Source organism: Panthera tigris, chromosome C2, assembly GCF_018350195.1.
Source record: "Panthera tigris isolate Pti1 chromosome C2, P.tigris_Pti1_mat1.1, whole genome shotgun sequence".
Classification (NCBI taxonomy): Eukaryota; Metazoa; Chordata; class Mammalia; order Carnivora; family Felidae; genus Panthera; species Panthera tigris.
Genome location: NC_056668.1, coordinates 143,173,991 through 143,190,354, shown reverse-complemented (window position 1 = coordinate 143,190,354; position 16,364 = coordinate 143,173,991). Strand labels below are relative to the sequence as shown.

At 37.3% G+C, this 16,364-nt stretch overlaps 1 protein-coding gene and 1 long non-coding RNA gene across 5 annotated transcripts in view; one reads left to right on the top strand and one right to left on the bottom strand.

Annotated features, from left to right (window-relative positions):
• LOC122230743 overlaps nucleotides 1–7,171 on the bottom strand; it is a 37,850-nt gene extending 30,679 nt beyond the window's left edge. The window contains exon 1 of one of the 2 annotated variants that reach the window (XR_006207810.1): nucleotides 7,095–7,171. This is a non-coding gene — a long non-coding RNA (uncharacterized LOC122230743). The remainder of the gene's footprint in view (nucleotides 1–7,094) is intronic. The other variant, XR_006207809.1, reaches the window with a different exon arrangement.
• Nucleotides 7,172–7,233: 62 nt separating this feature from the next.
• Nucleotides 7,234–16,364, top strand: part of AZI2 (5-azacytidine induced 2) — a 37,991-nt gene continuing 28,860 nt past the window's right edge. The window contains exon 1 of one of the 3 annotated variants that reach the window (XM_007097460.3): nucleotides 7,234–7,762. The gene's annotated coding sequence lies outside the window, so the exon portion shown is untranslated. Of the gene's footprint in view, nucleotides 7,763–16,026; nucleotides 16,065–16,364 lie in introns of those variants that run through there. The other 2 variants (XM_042957152.1, XM_042957151.1) reach the window with 2 other exon arrangements.

Here is a 16,364-nt window from a genome sequence, read left to right as displayed (position 1 = left end):
TGTCTAGCTATGCTTCATATATTGTGAAGGTGTTTTATTAGATACACACAAACCATTTATCTTCTGGTGGAAATACTTTTTTTTTTCCTGAAAGTCTGCTTTGTCTCACATTAATATATCAAGCTACTTTCTACTTTAGCTTAGCTTACTCATGATCAATATTTTTTCATCCTTTGCTATTTTCCACAGATCACTTATAATCAGCATTTTTCTTAATCCAATATGACAGTCTTTGTTCTGAGTACTCTACATACATTTAATATAATACTGATATATTTGGTTTTAAATATATCATCCTTCAGTGTGTAAAGCAGTAAAATGAATGTCTCCTAAGTCTATTTTTCCTAAATCTTTTCATTAAAATATCACTAGAAGAAGTAATCAAAATTATTAACATTATGTATTATCAATATTTAAAATTTTTATTATTTTCTCAGCAAAAAATTTGAGACTGATATAATTTAGGTCATGTGGGGAAAAAGCATACTTTCTCTAACTCTTAACTAAAGGACCATTTCATAAACATAGTATGTATGTACATATGTGTGTGTGTGCATATATATATATATAGCATATACACATATACACACAGACACAAAAACATATCTGCCTTGATATTTTATAGTTGATCATTTCTTTATTGCTCTACACTTCTCTTCTGAAAAAAATGAATAAACCTGCCTCACAGTTTTGTAAAGATGAAAGATGGGGCGCCTGGGTGGATCCATCGGTTAAGCGTCCAACTTTAGCTCAGGTCATGATCTCACAGCTTGTGAGTTTGAGCTCCAAGTCGGGCTCTGTGCTGACAGCTCAGAGCCTGAAGCCTGATTCGGATTCTAGGTCTCCCTCTCTCTCTCTCTGCCCCTCCCCTACTCATGCTCTCTCTGTCTCTTTCAAAAATAAAACATTACAATAATTTTTTTAAAAGATGCAAGATAATTATGATCTTATAAAGATTCTTGTTGACTTTTAGAAACGATGGATTATGGAATATTCTGCTAATTCACTTAATATCAAGACGCAAAGATTTTTTTTCCCTAGGCTTCTTCCTCTTTTCCTCAATCCAGGACATTATTTTCACCCTAAATCAAAGATATCCATATGCATATTTTTTAAAGTAAGTTTGCTCTATCTGGAAAGCTGTAGTTGTCTTCTGCCTAGCTGCATAGACAAAAAAAACTTTTTTATTCTCTTAAGACTCTTTAGACTATGTTTGATAACTTAAAAAAATATATTGACCAAAATATTAAATATTCCAACTTAGTGAATGATATATTCAATGTCAAGAAATAATTACATTTTTCATGAATATAAATGTTATTGGTAATTTCAATCGTATTTCTGTTGCTAATAAATTCCCAAGTGAAAACACAAGATTTGGTGTAAATGTAGTCATTTCATTTCCATTTTCACCTAAACAGTATTAAAAATCAAAATGAAAAATAGTAAAAGGATCATCTGGCTTCTAAAACTCTTCATTTTGAGCAATCACCTCAGTCACTAAGCTCAACATATCAATGATTTTCTCAACATATTTTCTCAATAAGTTATTTCCAGGTAGTTCTAGTACTGCCTTATCTCTGATCCTTAAACTTCTATATTAGCTAACAAAGGTATTTGAAACATATCAGTTCATTTAAGATAATAAATACATCAAACTGTCTTGTCAGAGAAAAAAACAACCAAAAACTTCTTTAAGTTGAAAATTTGGATTATTCCAGAAAAAGTACTGGTAGGATGGGATAAGGCAAGAACTTTTCTTATCATGCCTGGAAATAATGTATGGCAATGCAATTCATTATAATTTAGAAGAATAATTAAGAATTTTGATATTAGTTTAGGATGATCTTTGGAGAAAAAAGTTTTTTTTTAATTTTTTTTTTTTTATTTCAGCCACAAAGGGCTTTGATTACTACTAAGGAACACTCGGTATCAAAATAATATCTTTCTGTCACATACTCTAAAAAAAATTACGATGCAATAATATAAAAAAAATTGTGACTCACTATGATGATATCCATTATCTGGACATACAGGATCCTCTTCTAAATGTGATTTCGTTTTAAGACAAAATAATGTAAGAAGAGTCATAATTCTCAAACTGATGGAGAATCTTTCCAGGGTTCCCCAAGTAAGTGAGAATTTTTAAATTAAAAAAATATATCAATGATAAAATAAAAAAGTATATATATAAGATCACAGCCAGGTCAACTCAATGAAAACTGTATATAAATGAACAAAGATACCAAATTTCATTGCCTGAGTTGGCAATGTTTATAAGAGCTGGTGGAAAAACAGGCTGGGCTAGTTTTAGAATGGCTTTTTAAAACATGCTAAGGAGTCATTTCAGGAGTTTGAGAGGAGAACTGTAATGGCAACATTTACATTTTCAAAAGATCATTTTAGATATCAATATAAAGAATAAGTTGGAAGCCGAAAGACAAAAACTAATTAGAAAAAACTATTATGATAGTTATATTAGTATAACTATTATAGTCATACTATATAGTATATTATATACTATAGTATAATATATACAGTATATTATATAACATATACGACATAATACATAATAGTTATATATTATATAGAACAAATTATGTTATAAATTATATATTATACATAAACTATGTAATATATATAGTACATATTATATATATTATATAATAGTTCTATTATAATAGAAAACTGTAGCACAGCAAGGATTATGAATTAGGATTTGAAAGATAGCTAAGAAGTAGGATCCATAAAACCAGGTGAACAGATTGGCTATGGGATGGGAGGGAGGAGTTTTTTAAAGCCAGAGGGGATTATTATAAAATGACTATAGAGGGGCGCCCAGGTGGCTCACTTGGCTGAGTGTCCAACTCTTGATTTTGGCTCAGGTCATAATTGCCTGATTCGTGGGATAGAGCTCAGCATCAGGCTCCAAGTGCAGAGCCTGCTTGGAATCCTCTCTCTCTGCCCCTTCTCTGTGTGTTCATGTGCTCTCTTGCTCTCTCTCTCCCTCTCAAAATAAATAAATAAACTTAAAAAAATATAGGGGCACCTGGGTGGCTCAGTCAGTTGAGTGTCTGACTCTTGATTTCTGCTCAGGTCATGATCCCAGGATTGTGGGATTGAGCTCCACATCGAGCTCTGCACTGAGTGTGGATCCTGCTTGAGATTCTCTCTTTCTCCCTCGGCCCCTCCCCTGTTCACACTCTCTTTCTAAAATAAAAATTTTAAAAATAGAAAAAAAGTTAAAGACTGTAGAGAAAATGATTAATATTAGTGAATTAAAATCACATCTTTTTTTGTACTTTTAAGAATCAACTATACATAGGCAATTTAAAAATCTACACTAGGAAATTATGTCTTTAACTTTGCAACTACTATAAATTCAACAATTTTACTATATAATCTGAGTTGTGCAATGAATTTGGAAAATTTCCCTCTCCTTTGCTATATAATCTTTTTAAACAATCTACCTTAATTTCTTTCTCCAGATCCTACAGAAGCTTAAAGTCATTCTTTCATTGTTGTTTATTTGGTAGCTTTATAAAATGTCTTTTCTCTGACAAACTGACTTTGTCTTCTTGGTTTTTACAGTGCAGATGTCAAAGTCTCAGAATTATTTCTTCTCTCCTCATTCTAAATAGGAAAAAAAGTTTTCATAGGCACATATAGAAACTGTCACAAAAAATTAATGGGACGGAATTGCTGGTCTTAATCCACATGACTGATAGCCCTGTGATAGCTTTTACGTCCTTATACATCTAAATAGTCATTTTGGGGGTGCCTGGGTGGCTCAGTAGGTTAAGCGTCTCACTCTTGATCTCATCTCAGGTCTTGATCTCAGGGTCATGAATTCAAGCCTTGCGTTGGGCTCTGTGCTAGGAAAAGGCATTTTGCCTGTTTGATCTCAGTATCTAAAACAATGTCTGGCACATGGTAGGTGCTAAATAAATATTTGTTAATTACGGAATTAATGAATTCATATCTCAAATAGCAAGAGTATAACTGTCAAGCCTCAGAGGAGAGTTGCTCTTACTTCATTTAATAAGAGTATAGGATTCCCTCTGTTGGATGTTTTTTCTTTCTCTGCGCAATCCTACCACATTCTGGATTCTCTGTTGATGTCCTCATATTTATTCTCCCTACTTTAGGGCTGTTCAGGTTTATCAAATTTTTCTTCACCTACATGTTTCCAAAAGAAAATCACTGCGCTTAGTTACTGTGCATATAATTATGACACTCACATTTTTATTTTTTTAAAAAACGAAAGCTCTGTCAGAAGCTAACTCCGATTGAATACAAAGCATTTCAAGTCAAAAAATTATGAAGCACAGATTGTATGTCCAGAGCAAGGTTAGCTGCTAGAGACAGTAGTATCTCTTTTATAAATGGAATGTAAATGGCATAGTAATCTGAAATCCACTAACATTCATCCCATTGAAAAGGACACGAACAAGCTCTCCTTTCACAGATGGGAACTTGATCATCATTCTTTCTCTCCTTGAATTCATATTTTTATCTCACTTCTCCCACATAACTTTATCCTAACATTTTAGTGTTTGAAAATATTTTAAACTGACCATCCTATTACATTTTCCTGTAACAACAGCAAAAAAAAAAAAAATATATATATATATATATATATATTTATTTTTAAATCCTCAGAACATAAGTTCCAAAAATTTTCTTTAGTATTGTGTTATCATTAAATTATTAGACTACTAATGATCAAATAACAAACATATTACAAATCATGATCATTATAAAATATCAAGTCAGTTCTTACCGGAAATGCATCTCATAAAGAAATAGATAGGGCCTTCTCTCCCAACCCCCACTTAGATCATGTATCCAGGATTGATGCTATTTATTGCTAGGAAAGTAATACTTTCTTCAATACTATTTATTGAAAGAAACAGTTTGCGTTAATTCTGTTCTTCTATTTTGTATTCTTCTATACTAAGTATTTGGGAGTAGAAGGATTTCTGGTTATAACAACCATTCTTTTGAACCACTAAGCCATGTATCAAAAATCACATAGAGGTATCTCATCAAAAATTATTTCTAATAAGCTGACAATTCAATTGAGTCCTATAATACTTTCGAAGGCCTTTGGAAATTGCCACTCTTGTAAAAGAATTAGTTACCCAGCCATTAGAATCACTCACTTTCTTAACAGATTTGGGTCAGGTTAAAGGTATTGCTTTATTTGTAGAGTGGGAGAGGGACATGACCAAAGAAGAAGGGGGAAAGGTGTCAGATTTAGGCACACTCTAAGGCAAATCAATTTTACAGAAGAAAACATACAAGTGGACTACCTGAGAATTAGTACCCTTAAACTATACTTTATGTAAAGGGTATGTATGGAAACCCTCCATGTACCTTGCAAAGTGAAAGGTTAGGGATTTGAAGAGGTTGCTTCAGGATACACACACATTTGGGTACAGTGTAACAAGTCATGACTTAAGTAGTTCACATCCTTTTGTGTAGGTTACCTGTTTTTCCCCCACCTTGGGTGTGTGTGTGATGATGTATGGGAGAAAATCATTTTAATATAAAAATAACTTTGTTAATAAAAACCCATCTTTTTCATAATTATAGTAACAACGTATGTATTTTAAATAAAAATTGGCTCTCATCAAATTGACTTTAAAATAATTAGCTAAGTCATTTTCTCTTTACTCAGAAAAGATAAAAATGCATTTCCCTTTTCAACAAGTCTCAAATTATTCTAAATTGTGAATGGAAGTTGAAAAATAGAGATCATTGACATATCTACAAATTAGAAACCAGATAATCACTTTATTTCTGATGATTTGGGGTGCCTCAGCCAATTTTATTAACATTCCTCAAAACTCTGCTATCCAAGACAAACTGTTTGGTGGTCTTTTAAGTTTGTAAAGACATTACCGAGGCAATCAAAAACTAAATGACTCATGTCCAAAATATTAAAAACACTGCTCTCTTCCAGACCGATAAATTGAAGCCAGTGGACTTTTTTTAAAAAATTACATTTAGATTTTAACCTATTTTAAAGATAGGATGTAATTTTAAGCTTCGTGTGGTGTTTATTCACAACAGCTGTTAATTTTCGCTTAAATCAAAAAGAGAAGGTTATCAACAAAAACCTATTTTAAAGTTAACCCTTGAGGGGCGCCTGGGTGGCTCAGTCGGTTGGGCTTCCGACTTAGGCTCGGGTCATGATCCCACGCTTCGTGGGTTCGAGCCCTGTGTTGGGCTCTGTGCTGACAGCTCAGAGCCTGGAGCCTGCCTCGGATTCTGTGTCCTCCCTCTCTCTCTCTCTGTCTCCCCCCCCCCCTCCAAAAAAAAAAGTTAGCCCTTGAGTCGAACCCATCCTTTGATCAGAGATGACAGGTGCGGTGATGAATCAAAACGGTATGTAAAAACATCTTCTAACCTTAACCAATATTTCAGCCTTCAGTTGACAAAATACTAAGTAAGAGGGTGGCGAAGGGCGTCATTGTTGCTAATTGGCGGTTAATGAGGATAAATTGCCTACATTTACCGTTTTCTCCTTTATTTTTTTTAAGGCAGAAATAGCCGCAGAGCTTGAGGGGATCCACCTGACTGCGACCTCCAAGGACAGTAACGAATTCAACAACTCGCGACTCCGCAGCTCAGGGATTATCATCTAGAAACGACCAAAGGCCGTAGCAACTCTAGGGCAGCCGGGTACAATTCCCAAATCCCAAAGCTTGGCACTAAACTCAAAAAATTAGATTTTTTTTTTTTTAAGAGCAGTGTTCTGAAGAACTATGGGACCATGAGTAATTCGCCGAGCTTGTGTTTCAAACGATAGCCTGAAAATTCGCAGCAGCGCCCAGGAAACGGAGATGGGGAGCTCTGCACAGCTTCCTGCCGCCCCCCTCGTCCCGAAAGCATCGTTACAGGTTTTCAACTCCCAGCCACAGCGAGGCGAGAGCTTTGTTAACCTTTAACGGCGCTGAGAGGACCCAACACGCACCACAAACGCTCGGGGACCCCCAAGCGGTCGCTGAGTGAAAAGAAGTCGCTGGAGGACTGCTGAAAAACAAGCCACCGACTCGACCGCCACAGCGGCGGGTAACGGCCCTTACCCAACTCCAGCTCCGCCTTCGCCTCCGCCTCCGCCTCCGCCTCCTAGCGCCGCCGCGGCCCCGCCCCGCCGCGGAGGCTCACGGGACACGTAGTACGCCGCGCCCACATCCTCCTTCCCCCACCCCTCAAAGCTGTGCCTTCTGGAATGCCCTGTCAGCTCCCTTCGGCCTGACTTCCGGTTTGCTCGCGCGGCCCTGGCGTCTAGCCTGAGAACAGCTGGGGCCCTACTTCCGGCGGTGCGCTGCTTCCAGCCCCCCCTGTACAGCGCTTCCCCTGCGCGGAACGCGAGGCGGCTGTCGGTCGGCGGACGCTGACGAGGCGGGTGCCGGCGGGCCCGGGTCTCGCGCGCGTGTTGCTGGGTAACGGGCCTTCTGCCGGGCCGGCTCGGCCTCTTGTGCCTAGCGTTGGCCCTCCTTCCAGAACTTCCCGGGCCCCAGCCGACGGGCCGGGCTGCGCCCACTGCGGGGCAGCCGAGGCTAAAGAAATGGGAATCCTTCCGCGGCGTTCCCGCAGCGGCTGCCTTCTCTGGGGAAGCGGCGGTGTCTTCGAGGAAACCGGAAGCCCGCGGTGACCTCTGGCGACCCGGTTTGTTTTCGGTCCGTTTCCAAACACTGGGGAATCGAAACTCGGCGGCCCTGGGGGCGGCCCTACGGAGCCTGTCTTCGGGGTGAGTGACTCGATTCGACCGGGCTAAGGGTGCGGGCAGTGTCGGGATCAACCTCCGCTGCTGTTGGTGCTCGGAAGAGACACGTCATTTTCTTCCCAAACCCTTGCCCTCTCCTTTTTGACTAGGGAGCGGCCCGCCCCTGGGCATCCCTAACTCCTGTTTGATTTGCACGCTAGCTCTTCCAAGCCTTCCGTCCTCCGTCACTTTATTTCCCCCTTTGGCTTATTTTCTTTTCATATTCTGAATTAATGGAGCGCCTTTAGTTTCATTTCATTCATTGAAATTGCATTTCTATCGGAAACGGAAGAAGGCTGTGTAGCTAGGACGCTACTGCCTGGGGCATCCAAGCAGTGGGGTTGACTGTTAACGAGGCTAACAGTAGGTAATTCGTCGTTTCTCCAGCGTCTGACCTGTGTGTTTGGCATGAGTTTTCGATCATTTGTTGAGTTACTACTACATGCACGGTAGGTGGACTGTCGTTTCCTACAAACAAGGAACTTATATACTCAAAAGCGAGGTGAAGTGTTAACGAAAACTGTGATACGAGTGTGTTGTTGGAGATAGGCTAAGATGATCAAAGGTAGTGACGTTTTTTGGTTTTTTTTTTTTAATTTTTTTTTTAACGTTTATTTATTTTTGAGACAGAGAGATAGAGCATGAACGGGGGAGGGTCAGAGAGAGGGAGACACAGAATCTGAAACAGGCTCCAGGCTCTGAGCTGCGAGCACAGAGCCCGACGCGGGGCTCGAACTCACGGACCGCGAGATCAGGACCTGAGCCGAAGTCGGCCGCTTAACCGACTGAGCCACCCAGGCGCCCCAAGGTAGTGACGTTTTAGGATGGAAATAGACCCGTGCCTCTCAAACATAGGAAACATTTTCTTTTTTACTATGGAATTTTGAATTGGGTTGCTCGAGATCTCAGTATGTAATTTAAGTTCTAGTTTTCTAAACGTGCCATATCTAATTTCCCAACCTATTGTGCTCGCTCCCTCCTTCATCTGTAAGTTAGGAATGATAATCCCTCACGGGGTCATTAGAAAATTTTAATGCGATATTATTTATTAAATGGGAAGTTGTTTACACACGTAAGGTTTTAGTATTAAAGAGGGAGTATGGTGTAATGGGAAATGCACTGGATTAAGTCAGAACAGTAATTGAGGATCTGAGTGCTGAATTTTCCACTTAATCGCTTGACACTGGTTGGGGGACCAAATCTCTTCTTCATTTTTCCTATCTCCTAAATGAGAGTTATGTTTACTTTTCACCGCACCGACGCATAGTTTCTAAGAGTTTTGCTGGCTCTGGAATCAACTGGCTGGTTTTCATTCCTTGGCTTCCCCACTTTCTAACATTTGCCTCTTAGTCAATCCACCTGTGATAACAGGAAATTCTTGCCCACATGAGAGGTCTTCTGCAGATTTAACGAATCGTCATGAAGAACAGAAAGGTAGTTCCCCTAAAAGCTGCCTGACCTACCGTAAACCATCGGTAAATATTGTCAACACAACATTTTCATGATTATATGAAATGTGATGAGATTTTTCTTAATCCATGAAGTAATAAACCCAATGTAGTTTACTTTTTTCTCTTGTGGTATTTATATTCTGGTTATAGTTCTGTTGTCGCTATTGGAGAGTAATTACTGCTATACTAATAACACTTGATGTATGTAAGTGCTCAGTTCCATTGAGATATGTTACTTTATGAAAAGAATAAAAAGCAGATTGCCTTTTGTACTTATGCTAACCCTGAGGAAGTCTTATGATTCCCTAGTCATAAGTGTTACTTCTGGACTGTTGCAGTTTAGTGACACTCAGTGAGGGTTATAGAAACGAAAACGGAGTTGTTTATATTGTATGTCCGATGCTGAGTATATTTGGGGCACTTACTGAATTGTAGGACATTTGAGTGCTGAGATCCATAGAGTGACAGTCTCTTGAAAAAAGGCACTTGATTATCTCTTCTTTGTAAACTAGGTAGGCCATTCCTGCGCCTAATTATTTGATTAAAAATAGGGAACGAGGAGTAAGCGTTGATCCGTTTGCCTCCATCAGACTTCATCTTTGCCCCATCGTGTCTTGACTGATCCTATGAAGTGGGTTAGGGATAATTTAGCTTTTCAGAAGTAGAAGGATGATGGAAACAGGAGGCTCAGTTCAGGAGGCAACGTAGAATAGAGGAAAAGAGGTAAATAGTTCTTGATTCCAACCCTAGCTCTGTCGCTACCACCAGTCCGACTACAGGGAAATGAGCCTCACCTCTTTAGAGCTTAAGTTTCTTTATCTGTGGTGGTGATAACAACTTTCTAGCCAAGATTGGTGTGGATTTGAGGTAAGGTTTGTGCTATACCAGTTAGTCAGTTTCTGGAGAAAATGTGCATTCTTTCTGTCTGTTGAGGTTGCCATTTTATATCTGCATTAAATTTTGCCTTCACAATTTCGGAAGGTGGGATCTTAATGATGTAGTTCAACCCTGTCATTTTATTGGTGGGAAAATTTAGATTGAGAGAGGTAAACCTGTCAGTAATCAAGGTGGCAGATTGTAGACTAGAGTCTGGGTTTCTGAATCTCTAGTCAGTGTTCTTTCTACCCCTGAGCTCTGCCTTTTCCAGATTCTTATTAGAAAAAATCCGAATCCATGTTGTATCGTCTCTCAGAATGTTGTATTAAGAGCACAGATTTAGCAGAAAGTTTATATGGGTTCACATCCCAGCTTTGCCACTGATTACTTATGTAGCTGTAAGTAAGGTATTTAATTTTTTTAAGACCTTGGCTATAAATTAGGTTAAGAGTTCCTTCCTAAGAAGCTGGAAAATGCCTGTGGAAGCACTAGTGCCTGGCATATGGTAAGCGATGGATATGGTAAATACCATGATGATGAAATAGGACAGGATAATCCTATGTTTTCCTAGTTAAAAAAAAAAAAAAAAAAAAAAAAAAAAAAGACCTGTCTGGTGTCAGAAGATACTTCTGTGTTTTCTAGCATCTCACAACCCCGTATGTATAGCATGTCTCACCTTGGGCTCTTAATGTTGATTGTAGTAAAGATTGCAATTTAGGATTTTCTAGAATAATTCTTACAGTGTTTGAATGTTTTTTTCTTGGTCTCTCCCTTAGCCTCAGGAACTACTCTTGCTACTTTTTACCCACCTTATATGGCAAATACGTTGCTCTTTCTCCATTATCATTGCAATATTGTGATTTATAAGAAACGTATATTTGATCATTTAGATAGCCAAAATATGTTTCTCATATGTATTTGGCTTTTGTCCACAGTTCTTGGCCCACAGCTCCCCAAACCCTTGGAATTTTCTGAGGGTAAGAGGTATGGGATCATCTTTTGTCCTATTTGGTCACTTAACAACCTCTTTTACTGAAATTGCTTCAGAGCCATGAAGGTGAAATGGGTGTCTTCTTATTCATAACCAGTCCCTGTTTACTGAAACTATGTTTATGGTAATGACATGACTTTGGACAGCAACTAAGGATGGGGCTGATTGCCAAGGAAACCAACCATGTAATTAGAGGGTTGGAGCTTTCAGTCCCACCAAGGTTGGTAGAGGGAAGGAGCTGAAAGTTGGATCGATTGCCAGTGGCTTAATCATTTCTGTGTAAGGAAGCCTTTGTGAAAACCTAAAGAGGAGAGGGTTCAGAGAGCTCCCAGAACTTTTTCACATGCCACTGTGCCAGCCTCAAACTCCAGGAGGACAGAGCTGCTTTGTTCAGGACCTGTGTATCTGTGTGGTCGGAAGCACAGGTAACAACCTAGGCTTACAATTAGCATCCAAAGTGAGGGCAGTCTTGTGGCACCAAGCCCTTTACCTGTGGAATACGTTACTGTCTCTGGGTAGATCATTTCAAAATGGAGTTGAATTGTAGAGAGCTTTGCTTATTGATAGTGTAGAATCATCTGCCCCTCATGTTGGGATTGGCTGACGAGAACACGTTTTAATCATTCTTGGGAATTTCATTGTTCTCAGCAATAACTGTTAACATCTTTCACCGTAACCCTTTTTAATTCTCTTTTAATGTGTACTTTTCTTATGTAAACATCTAAGAAGAGTCAGTTTAATTCCAAATATATAAAATATTGGCATTATATATTTCCTATAGGTAAATCTATCTGATTCTCCTATACTATTGTGACGAGAGAGATAATGAAGTTGCTTTCTATAATTTTAAAAACAAAATCTCCATGCAAAAGTTAGGTGTTGTTTAACAATTGATAATATAAAACTAACCATGCCCACAATTGTTTAATAATACTAGTTACAGTTGGAATTCTATGAATCGCATAATAGCCACTTTGTAGAGTAATGACTCTCAAATTGGATAGGGACTTAAAATCATATGGGATGATTATTGAAAGTTCAGTTTGACATTTTCATCCCAGATATGTATCTATATCTACATGTAGATATAGATACAGATATGTCTATAGATGTATATATATGTATATCTATATATACTGACTTGCATAGATCTGCAGTGCAGTCTAGCAGTCAGTATTTTTGTTTATTGTTTTCCATTATCATTTTATTTATTTACTGAAATATAGTTAACATATAATGTTATATTAGTTTCAGGTGTAAAATATACTGATTTAACAACTGTATATATTATGCTATGCTCATCCCTACCCCTCTGGCAACCATTAGTTCTCTGTATTTATGGGCCATTTCTGCTTTTGTTCTTTTGTTTTTTAGATTGTACATCTAAGTAAAATCATATAAGATTTGTCTTTGACTTATTTCATTAGCATGATGCCCTGTAGGTCTATCCCTGTTGTCACAAATGGCAAGATCACATTCTTTTTTACGGCTAATGTTCCATTGTGTGTGTATGTGTGTACCGTATCTTCATTATCCATTTATCTATCAATGGACACTTAGGTTGTCTCCATATCTTGGCTGTTGTAAATGCTACAGTAAACATAGGGGTGCATATATCATTTCAAATTAATGTTTCCATTTTTGGGGGGAATTACGGAGTGATACGGTTTTTCTATTTTTAAATGGTTTTTTTCTATTCCATTCTATTCCAGAATATGTGTTTTTCTATTCCATCATGTTTTCCACAGTGACTGTACCAATTTACATTTCCACTAGGGAATGCACTAGGGCCTCTTTTTCTGTGCATCTTTGCCAACACTTAATATTTTTTGTGTTTTTGATAGTAGCTATTCTGACAGTTGTAAGGTTCTATATCCTTGTGGTTTTGATTTGCATTTCCCTGATGGTTAGTGATATTGAGCATCTTTTAATGTATCTGTTGGCCGTCTGTATGTCTTCTTTGGATAGATGTCTATTCAGGTCCTCTCCCCATTTTTTGGTCATATTGGGATTTTTTTAGTGTTATATAAGTTTTTATATTATCAATATTAACCCCTTATCAATACGCCGTATGCAAATCTCTTCTCCCATTTGGTAGATTGCCTTTGTGTTTTGTTGATGGTTTCCTTTGCCATGTGAGTTTGTTTATTTTGGTGTAGCCCCAATAGTTTATTTTTGCTTTTGTTTCCCTTTCCTGAGGAGACATGTCTAGAAAAATGTTGCTAAGTCTAATGACAAAGAGATTACTGCCTAGATTTTCTTCTAATTTTATGGTTTCAGGTCTCACATTTAGGTCTTTAATGCATTTTGAGTGTATTTTTGTATATGGTGTAAGAGTGTGGTGCAGTTTCATTCTTTTGCATGTAGCTGTCTAATTTTCTCAATACCAGTTGTTGAGGAGACTGTCTTTTTCCCCGTTGCCTAATCTTGTCTCCATTGTCATAGATTAATTGACCATGTCAGCATGGGTTTATTTCTGAGCTCTCTATTCTGTGTCTGTTTATGTGCCACTACCATACTATTTTGATTACTGTAGCTTTGTAGTATATCTTGAAATCTGGAATTGTAGTATATCCAGCTTTGTTCTTCTTTCTCAAGACTGCTTTGGATATCCAGGGTCTTTTATGATTCCATACAAATTTTAGTATCATTTGTTCTAGTTTTGTGAAAAATGCTGTTGGTATTTTGACTGGGATTGTATTAAATCTGTAGATTGCTTTGTGTATAGGATGTACATTTTAACAGTACTCTTCTAACCCAAAAGTATGGGATATGTTTCATTTGTGTTGTCTTCAATTTCTTTCATTGTTTTATAGTTTTCACTGTACAGATCTTTCACTTCCTTGGTTAAGTTTATTGTTAGGTATTTTGTTCTTTTTGGTTCAATTGTAAATGGAACTGTTTTAATTTCTCTTTCTGCTACTTTTTTATTAGTGTATAAAAACAACAGATTTCTGTATATTAATTTTGTAAACAACTTTACTGAACTTGTTTATTCTAATTTTGGTGGAGTCTTCAGGTTTTTTTTGTTTTTTTTTTTTTATGTCTAGTGCCATGTCATCTGTAAATAATGACAGTTTTACTTCTTACCAGTTTGGATGCCCTTTATTTCTTTTTCTTGTTTGTTTACTAGAACTTCCTAGGCTAGGACCTTCCAGTACTATGTTGATTAAAAGTGGTGAGAACAGACACTCTTGTCTTGTTCCTGATCTTGGAAGAAAAGCTCTCAGGTTTTCAGTATTATGATGTTAGCTGTGGGGTTTTCATATATGACCTTAATTATCCTGAGGTATGTTCTCTCTAAACCCACTTTGTTGAGAAAGTTTTTATTATGAACAGCTGTTGAATTTTGTCCAGTGCTTTTTCTGGATCTATTGAGATGATCATCTTTTATCCTTCATTTTGCTAATGTGGTGTGTCACATTAACTTGATTTGTGGATATTGAACCATCCTTCATACCCAGAAGAAATCCCATATGATTGTGGTGAATGATCCTTTTCATGTATTTTTGAATGCAGTTTGGTAAAATTTTGTTTGAGGATTTTTGCTAGTATTTGTTTGACTTCATCAGGGATATTGACCTGTAGTTTTCTTTTCTTTTCTTTTCTTTTTTTTTTTTTTGTAGTGTCTTTGTCTGGTTTTAGTATCAGGATACTGCTGGCTTCATAGAATGAATTTGGAAGTTTTCCTTCCTCTTCTGTTTTTGGAACAGTTTGAGAATAAGTATTAATTCTTTAAATCTTTGGTAGAATTCACCTGGTGAATCCATCTCGTCCAGGATTTTGTTTGTTCAGAGTGTTTTAAGTTAATGATTCAATTTTATTACTAGTAATTGCTTGTTCAGATTTTCTATTTTTCCTGACTCAGTGTTGGAAGATTGTGTTTCCAGGAGTTTATCCATTTCTTTTCAGTTGTTTGTCCAGTTTGTTGATACATAGTTTTTCATAGTAGTCTCTTAAAATCTTTTTTGTCTTTGAGTGATATCAGTTGTTATTTCTCCTCTTTCATTTCTGACTTTTTTGGGGGCCTCTCTCCTTTTTTTCTCTTTATGAGTCTGGCCAAAGGTGTATCAATTTTGTTTGTCCCTTCAGACAACCAGTTCTTTATTTCATTAATCTTTTCTATTGTTATTTGGTCTCTATTTCGTTTATTTTGGTCTATTTCGTTTATTTCTGCTCTGATCTTTATTACTTTCTGCCTTCTAGTAACTGTGGACTTTGTTCTTCTTCTGGTTCCTGTAGGTATATTGTTAGATTGTTTATTTGAAATTTTTCTTGGGGCTCCTGGGTGGCTCAGTTGGTTAAGCCTCCGACTTGAGTTCAGGTCATCATCTTGCAGTCTGTGAGTTCAAGCCCTGTGTCCAGCTCTGTGCTGACAGCTCAGAGCCTGAAGCCTGCTCCTGATTCTGTGTCTCCCTCACTCTCTACCTCCCTCTGCTTGTGCTTTCTCTCTCTCTGTCAAAAATAAACATTAAAAACATTTTTTTTAATTAAAGTTTTTTTCTCGATATAGACCAGTATTGCATTAAATTTCCCTCTTAAAACTTCTTTTGCTGTGTCCCAAAGATTTTGGACCATTGTGTGTTCATGTTCATTTTCTCAGTATATATTTTTTTAAGTTTCTCTTTGATGTCTTCATTGACCCATTGGTTGTTTAGTGCCATGTTGTTGAGCCTTCACATGTTTGTGTTTTTCCAGTTTTTCTCTTGGGATTGATTTTTAGTTTCATATTATTGTGGTCAGAAAAGATTCTTGGTATGATTATATTCTTAAATTTATTGAGACTTGTTTTGTGGCCTAACATGATCTATTCTGGAGAATGTTCTACGTGCACTTGAAAAGAATGTGTATTCTGTTGTTTTGGGTGGAATGTTCTATATATGTCTGTGTTAAGTCCATCTGGTCTAATGTGTCTTTCAGAAACACCATTTCCTTATTGATTCTCTGCCTGGATGACCTATCCATTGATGTAAGTAGGGTGTTAAAGTTTCTGACTATTATTGTATTACTGTCAGTTTCTCCCTTCTTGTCTGCTAACTAATGTTTGCTTTATTTATTTAGGTGCTCCAATGTCAGATGCATAGATATTTATAATTGTTACATTCTCTTGTTGGGTTGATCCCTTTATAGTTACATAATGCTCTTCTTTGTCTCTTATTACAGTCTGTGTGAAAGTCTGTTTCATCTGATAAGTATTGGTGCTCCCAGGTTTTTTTTTTTTTTTTCCGTAATTGAGTTTTTATTGTTTGTTCTGGGGATCAGAACAGAC